At 39.3% G+C, this 8,826-nt stretch overlaps 1 pseudogene; it reads right to left on the bottom strand.

Moving 5' to 3' along the window:
• Positions 1-1,075: 1,075 nt before the first annotated feature.
• On the bottom strand, positions 1,076-2,008 carry LOC148837140 (P2Y purinoceptor 13 pseudogene; annotated as a pseudogene).
• Positions 2,009-8,826: the final 6,818 nt, after the last annotated feature.

The following is an 8,826-nucleotide window of genomic DNA, read 5'->3' as shown; positions in this document are numbered from 1 at the left end:
GCAGTCTTAATGACATTTTGTCCTTTCTTTTTTCCTCATGTCAATTTCCTGCAATAGTATAATGATCACAGGGGTTTGAACAAAATTTAAATAATATTTTTAGTTTGTGAATTAAAAAAAAAATTATGACCTTAATTCATAAATGGGGTCAAAATGCATAGTCTAATTTAGAAAAATACCACAAGTAAGAAAAACTTGGAAAAACAGTCAACTCTGTCTCTTAACTTATGATAAAGAAGGTAACGTGCAATACTTCTAAGCAGACTGGAGTAAAAACTCATTAAATAGTTACTCATTAAATACTCATTAATGTGCTCATTAAATAGTTTACCAATCCTGGGGATTTGATGTAACCAAAGGTTCAGAATTTCCCAGAAGCACACATTGCAATGAATCTACTTATAATAAAAGGAAATAAAGACTTTCACAATTGCATTTCCATCATTACCACTATTTAAAGAAACAGCCTCCTCCATATTTCTCCTTTTGATTTCCTTTTTATACAGTTAATAATTTAGATCACTAATACTACTACTACTACTAATAATAATAATTGCTTGCACTTACATAGCGCTTTTCTGGACACTCCACTCAAAGCAATAGAGCTCTTATGTTGTCTTATATGTCAGCAGATCTCCCTGTTCTCTGCTTCAGTTTTACCTCATTGTTATTATGTATTGACCAGCAGTGAAAGTATTTACAACAAGTAAATAATTAAGGCATTTACAAATTCAGGTTAGAGACAATGAAACCTTCACATAAAATATAGAGAACAATATACAAGATAAAAGGTGTTGAAAACCAAGAATTCACATTATTGTTTTCACCATTCCCTGCGAATTCCTAATGGTCAGAAGTTTCATCTAGAGACTGATAATAGATGTTAAGTAATCTAAAACTTATTTTTGTATGTTCTCTAGTGTCTTTGCATAAACGCAGGAGACATGCAATGGAATTCTAATTTTTTCCCTAAAATCCAGATGGTTTAAATGGTTCCAGTCATTTCGGTGTTCTTTATATAAATCCTTTATAATATGTACAGGAAATCTATTAAGGCCTATACATGAGGTCCATGTTATGAGATAGCCATAACCTTATTACATCTCCAGATTTCACATAGTCTGTTTCTGAAGGGTTTGCACAGGAATACATATATCAGCGGATCAAAACATGTGCTTGTTGCAGACAGCCAAACGGACATTTCTTTTGCAATCGTCCAGGCATGGTCTGTGCACACCTTACCTGGATCAGTCTGTTGTATGCTGTACGGCACTCTGACCAGGTGATACGGCACAAAGCAGATGAAGAAAACAACTATGACGATGAACACCCTCGCCTTCGTTTTTCTCCTGTTCATTTCGTTAGAGCTCTGGGATCTCTTGTACGACTCATAAACCTTCCTGCTGATAAATATGTAGCTGCATACAATCAAAATGCAGGCAGCCCAAAAAGTTGTTTCGCACAGAGTGATGACAATGTTTTGCCAAAGAATCCCAGGCTTACCCTTGAGTGATATGCAACTTGATGCAGTCACATTAGATTTCTTATTGGTCAGAATCATATTGGGAAGTGCTGTTGTGCAGAAAAATGAAATCCAGATGAAAGCTGTCAAGACTTTTCCAAAGGTTATGTTCTGGCCCAGTATTTTTCCAAAGGGCCTCACGATTTTAAAGTATCGGTCCAGACTGATCAACCCGAGGAAGATGATAATGATGTACATAGAGAAGTAAAAGAGGATGTCAGAGAATCGACACGCGAATTCCTCCAGATGCCTCTGTCCGAACCCAGACTCGTTGATGGCTCTGGTTAAAATGGTCAAGGTCATTATGAAGTCAGCAGTGATCAGGTTTTTCAGGTACAAGATAAAAGTTGAACTGGTGTGAATCTGAAAAGAAACCCACCCTGCCAAGCAGTTTAAAACAATGGCAGGGATAAAGAGCAAACCATAAAGAAGTTTAAGTTCTTCGTTAATCCCGTTGCACTTGTTTCTAGGATGAGTGGAATTCATATTTTGAATGCCTAAACCAAAAAAAAAAAGCAAAAACACAACAGACATTGAGAACGTTCTGTATTGTTCAGCTAAAGACAAGTGGGTTATATAATTTCATACTAATAAAATAAAATAAACACTCAGAACCAACAGGTTTAAAAAATATTGCTTACAAAATCTAAGAAAATACAAATACTGTACAGATCAAAGAATCATGAGAACTTTCAGCAGGAAATGTGACAGAGTCGTTATAACATTACAAAGACAGTGTCAGGTGTCACCTCCATCAGTATTATTAACACAATCCTGGCCTGGACAGCTGTGAGAGGTTCCTCTATTCTTCCTATGCATCAGCAGTTCTGCTGTTGGTCTATTGGTCAACCAGGTGTTCGTTTGGACTTACAGGAACGGTAAAACTGTTTGCTCAAGGATTGTCAAAGTGCCTTTAAGCAGCAAGGTGGCTCTCAACGTGCACCAAAGGATGTTTTCTTGTTTAATGGCTTTTCTCCATACATCAGAACACTTTCACTGTTCCACTGGTTGGCTGGAATAATGTACAGTGGCCATCAAAACTTTTTCACATTTGATCATTTGACTGTGTTACAATATGGAATCATAATGTATTTAATTGGGATTTTTTACATTGATCAACACAAAAAACTCTAAAAACGAAAAGAAAACAAAATCTACTGATCCCCTAAAATTAGTTATAAATGTAAAGCCGAAAAGAACTGATTGCTTAAGTATTGACCCCTTTGCTATGACACATCTAAATAGGCTCTGGTGCAACCAGTTATCTTTAGAAGTCACAGAATTAGCTGAATGGAGTCCACCTGTGTGCTATGAAGGTGTTTCTCAGGAGTTCGGGTTAAATACACCTGTCTCTCGGAAGTCCCACAGTCTATTAATACAGCTCCCAGCAAAAACGACATCATAAAGACCAAGGAACATCCGTAATGGGGCTATTGAAAAGGACCAATCAGCGGAAGCATATAAAATTTTTTTCCAAGGCATTGAATACCATTCCAGAGACCATTATAAATAAATGGAAAAAATATGGCACAACTGTATATCTGTGTAGGACAGGGCATGCGCAAAAAAATGTTACTCTCTCTGCCTCCACCTGAGGTTGTCTCTGACTCACTGGACACAGCTATTGTGTTTCTGTCTGAATACAATTACGCAGATGTGTCAGGTAGATAGAATAGATCTCTGGGTTCTCTGGAGTATTCTGCTATTTGGAAGCAGAACACATTACCTGTTGCATATTTCACGGTTCTTGCACATCTTTTTGAACGACATTCTTAATCAACTCAGTTTGGTAATGAAACACTGAGCACATGGTGTTTTTCTGAAATCACATTGAGTAATATATAATTATTGACTCAATATGTTGTTATGCAAAGTGAACAATACCACTCAAACAATCATTGAGCCCATCTGTACAGTATTTAAAGTGTAAATAACATTATGTGTGCAATGAGCTATTGATGTAAAACCTTAGCATTTTCATTGTGTAGTAATGTAATACAAACAATGTTTAAAAGTGCTGTTTAGTTTACTTTTTAATGCTTATTCAAGCACAGTAGAGCAGGAAACAGGAATTCAAATCTAAGTTATGAGGTGGTTCTCTGGGAGGTATAAGCAGCTCAAGACAAATGGATATTTACATGAACGATGGAAGTTTTTTACATTAATGTAAAAATCAGTTTATCTGAAGCTTTACCCTTTTGACTTGAGTTTTACCACTTGCATACCTCAAATCATTTTCAAACGTTCCTTATGCACTTGAACAGGGACTTAGAAAATGTTCCTTTAGCTTTGAAAGGAATATGTTATTAGAAGGTCTCGTGTTTCAGTCCTGAAGAAAAAAAGATCCTTGGTGTATTCTTTAACATGTTATCATGATGAATTAAAATTAGAAAAGGTCTCCTGGAATCTATTTTTCCTCCTATTAGACTGGCATAGCAGTCTTCAGTCTGGATTTTGAAACTGTAAGGGCGGAAGGTATTGCTCAATCTCATAGGAAGGAGAAGATGTTCTTCTGAGCCGTCTCTAAAAAAAGATATGAGGAAGCCTTTGAAAATGAGACATATGTAAAAAAAGCCTGTCTGAAGTCTGACTGACAATTTGTTTCAGGAAGATGATATGGTTACCATCTGTGCCAAAGGGTCTCGAAGAGAATTTGTCCTCACAGGAAGATCCGTCTCTCTGCTCAAGAATTCTATGAATAACTTGTGGCCAAAAATATGAGCAAAAGGTCTTGTTTGCCCAATACATACAGTACAGAATCTGGTATCTGGCTCTCTTTTTGACTGTGCAGTGCAGTCTGTTATAATGTCTTTTGTGGTCATTTTCACTGCACATCAGATACAAACACAAAATGAATTACTTTTTTGATCTGTTTCAATCTTATGAACTATTTCTGTTCACAAGTGTACAATTAACAGCAATAGGATGCACTTCTCTAATTTATGTACAGTACGTTTCGTCTTTCTAGAGGGTGTTTTGTACATCGGCTCTTTGTGACATAGACTGTTATTTAATTTTTGTTTCACTCAGAAGGAAACATGTTGTGGGAGTAGACTTTAAGTACTCCTGTCACCTTCAGGCTTTGACAAAGAAGTTGTAAAAACTCAAACTGCTATTTCAGGAAAATCATACAATGCACTAACAAGACAACCACAAAGCAGTACCTACTGTACTCAATGTGATAACCTCACTCATAGCTTAGCATTCCTACGGTATGAATAAATACTTCAACCCACTTCCCTTAGCTATTGTCATGCGTTGCAGACATCACAGTACCCTGCAATGTTGGGAGATAAAGTGAGCTTTTCTTTTTCTCATACATTGCTTAATAAGAAAGACTAATAGAACAGAATGAGCTATGTGTGAATCTTTTCAATCGACAGCAGCCTGGTCTCATCAGATCTCAGCAGCTCAGAGAGGCTGGGTCTGACCAGTGCTGTGAAGGGGGACCTCAGAGGAGAACCTTGTTGTGGGAAAACCTCTGAACCTCAGATTCAAACCTGTATTTTCAATAACAATGAGCAAGTTAACGAATGCATGAAGCTTTTTCCTCAGGGAGGTGCGCACGTCCAGTTTTGCTCTCAGAAATGCTCTCAGACAGTCCACACTTTAGCCCACTGATTCCCTACTGCTTCTGCAGGGCTGAAGAGTCTGCTGGTTGTCATCCCCTTGAACTCTCAATGGCTTGAGTTCTAGCAGTCGATCACTTAGCTGGTCTTTTTTACCACTAGTTTCTTATAACACCTTGTGGGCATGAGAGAGCAGGAAGTCTAAACTGTGCTACCGTGACTCCCATCATAGCATTAACTTAGTAACTGAGCGGTAAGTAAATATCGACTATTTTTAAAAATCTTAAAATACTTACGGGAGGTTGCATTCACAGCTAGAATCCAAGGTGAGAGCAGCAGGTAAATAGATGTAAAAAAAAGTATGGTTTTAAGCACTGCTTTTCATTTCGATGTTGTATGGTTTTAAGGCACAGGGCTGCAGTGTAAATATGAGTGTTCTTTCAGCTCTGGGCAACAGACTAAACAGCCTCGTTATCTCCTGATAAAGGGTTTTCTGCAGCTGACTGGCTATCAGCTCGTGCTTTCTTAGTTACAATACAATGGCAAGTCTCTTTTCACCCGTAACCTTTTTCAAAAAAGGTTTTTCCCAGCTCCTTGTGCTGCCACAGTGCCCCATTCAGTAGGGTCCAGGAGCCCGGACTCCCTGCAGTTCGCTGTGTTTGCTCTGTGTGTGACTTTAACAGAAAGGGAGTGTTTCTGAGGCACGTTGGCCCTGTGCTTGCTGGGCAAGACTCTGGCTCGCTGGGACACTTTATGCATAAATTGGCTCTTGAAATAAATGTGTGGATACTTAATAATAATAATAATAAAAATTGCTTACACTTATATAGCACTTTTCTGGACACTCCACTCAAAGCGCTTTACAGGTAATGGGGATCTCCTCCACCACCACCAGTGTGCAGCCCCACCTGGATGATGCGACGGCAGCCATAGTGCACCAGAACGCTCCCCAAACACCAGCTCTCAGTGGGGAGAACAGCAGAGTAGTGAAGCCAGTTCAGAGAGGGGGATTATTAGGAGGCCATGATTGGTAAGGGCCGATGGGAAATTTGGCCAGGACGCCGGGGTTACACCCCTAATCTTTTCGAGAAACGCCCTGGGATTTTTAATGACCACAGAGAGTCAGGACCTCGGTTTTACGTCTTATCCGAAGGACGGCGCCTGTTTACAGTCAATGCCCCGTCACTCTACTGGGGCATTAGGACCCCACTTGTTTCTTTGCATGTGTTTTTTCTCACCCCTTTTCGCATCTGCTCCAGGGTAGGTGACAATTTGACAGCGACTGGTTGCTATGATATTGGAGAGGTGTGCGCACTGCTGTAAACACTATTACTGAGCAGCACAGGTGAGCATTTTACAGTGCCGTGGCAGAACCACAGGCCTTATCTTTACTCTGTAGAGAAACAAAAGGCTTGCATTATGGACTATATTCTTAATACAAAAATTCCTGCAAAGTTCAATACATAATTTATACGTTTTATACAATTAAAGATATTTGAAAGCTCTGTGGATTTCATTTACAACAAAACAATATCTGGCAGGCACAAGAGTTATTACATTTTCTATAAGTAATGGTTGGGATGCTGAGAAGTCATTGCTTTTATTGTTGTTTGTTAGCTATTGCTGAGATGTTTTGTTTGAAATTTCTCATCCAATTAGCAACACTAAAGTCACAACAAATTCTAACAGATAATTGCTACGCTTTTAAAACCTATTTTCCCTAATCAGTGCAAGTCAACGTTTGTAGAAAAAATACTAGCACCTCTATTTTGTATTGTAATTGCTATAGTTCATGACAATATCAAAAAAATAATGTTAAACTGAATGATCTATGTCTTGTGTCTCCAGTGCACATTGGAGTTGTGTAAAAGAGAGTTCTTTTCTGTTTGAGGACAGCATACAGTACTTAAAGTAGAAGAGACGGACTGCTGGTTTAGTAAGAGAGGGGGGACAAGTAGCCCAGGGAGGAAGAGAAGGAACGACGAAGAGGTCTGGAAAAAGATTTAGAGGAAGGCATAGTGGGTCACAGCAGAAGTAAGTTGAAGTGGTTCTAGACCATACCCGAAGAAGGCTCTGCAGCCGAAACGTTGTGTTTACTTTCTTCTCTTTTCAGCATGAAATAAACCTTTACTTGTTCCTCTGCAGCCTACTTAAATACCTGTTCTTGCTTGACATAGGTTTTCTGGCTGTAAGGCAAAACATTTAATTTGTTTTTCCATTGCACATATAAGAGCACGATGCAGCTATTGCTCCTGGATTATATTAAAATTGTAGTACCACTTCCTGTAGGTTTCATTTAATACGCTGATGACTTGAGTCAGCTTGTGTTGCATAAGTCTGAGGTAAAGGTGTGATCTTTGCAAACAGTGTGTCTTGGCTGTCATCCTAAAAAAGATCAAAGCAGACATCATTAGAACGCAAATGTTGAATAAAAAGGCAAAGATCGTCTGTGCTATATATACAGTATATGCAATTCTTCAATTGCTTTTGTGCTTGTATAGCACATAGCCTCTCTGATCTGGTGGTCCTCAGTTTATATTAATGTAAGGCCTTTCAGGCAGGGAAATGCATGTTTTATTACGACAAAGGCACAACATATGGTACTTTCGTCAGCCTCAGGTTACAGCAAATCCTAACAAGGACACAAATTTGACTTTTTAAAATCTTTTTTGTTAAAACCTTTGCTCAGACAAGAGGAAGGTTCTACCTGTTAGCGTTTCCGCTGTATTCTTGTTATTAGCATATTTCACTAGGAATGACAACACCCAAGATTAAAGTCTCATGAAAGGATTATGGAGCGAAATTTTGACTGAGGGCTGACCTCCCGGCCAGAGGACAAGGAGGCCAGGACCCCCCTGCAGGGCGACCGAGGGGCAGCTGCAGAGGTGGAGATGGGGTGGAGGTGGGATGCAAGAGACATTCAAGAGAGAGAGATGGGGATCTCGTAGGTTTTTTTTAGCGTTTTGGGAGAGGAATGAATGTCAGGAGCGATTGCTGATTACCAACGGCTGAGTCAGTTGGAACTTGGTTGTTGTCACCCCTCCCGAACTTTCATTATAAACTCCATTTGTTCAACCCAGGACCCAGGAACTCCATTTGTACTCTTGGCTCAAAACAGTGTAAGGCTACGGTAAGGCCTTAAAAAAACTTTAAAGGATGAAAGCTCCTGTCTGGAGGATGATAGCAAGGGCTGGCTTGTTAACGAGTGAGCTCTGATTGAAAAACACACAAACAATTTGGGCAGGACCACTGAGGGCAGTCAAAGAACACGCACTAGTTGCATTTCCAGCCTACGTGTGACCCCCAGTGGAAACCGTCTGCTCGATACCCCGGTTTCCACAAGGGCAGCCATTTCAGCGCCACTCCAGACATGCTTTATTTCAATGCTGATAAAGAAAAGAGACACAATGTTTTGAAACCATTTCAAACCTTGTTTGAAAACCAGCACAGCAAGGAAGCAGCAGTGCAAAAAAAAATGTCAGATGATGCATGACATGGAACGCTGCCCCAGAGAGACATACAGTACTGTACGTCTTGTGTCTTTCACTTTAATTTCCTCCCCTGTTACAGTGAATTATGATGCTTTTGTGTAATTTGTTCTTTGATTTTTTCCCCCACAGTTGCCTCATAAATTTCCCCTCCCTGTACTTTTTTTTCAAACAAAACATTTAGTTAAATCTTGAGTTCTTGGCACTTTAAAATTATTACAATTTAACTTGTATCTGCCCTTGTTGG

This window comes from Atractosteus spatula, chromosome 4 (assembly GCF_055471065.1).
Source record: "Atractosteus spatula isolate fAtrSpa1 chromosome 4, fAtrSpa1.hap1, whole genome shotgun sequence".
Taxonomy (NCBI): Eukaryota; Metazoa; Chordata; class Actinopteri; order Semionotiformes; family Lepisosteidae; genus Atractosteus; species Atractosteus spatula.
Note: the sequence above shows the minus strand (reverse complement) of the source record. Positions and strands in the feature narration are given on the sequence as shown.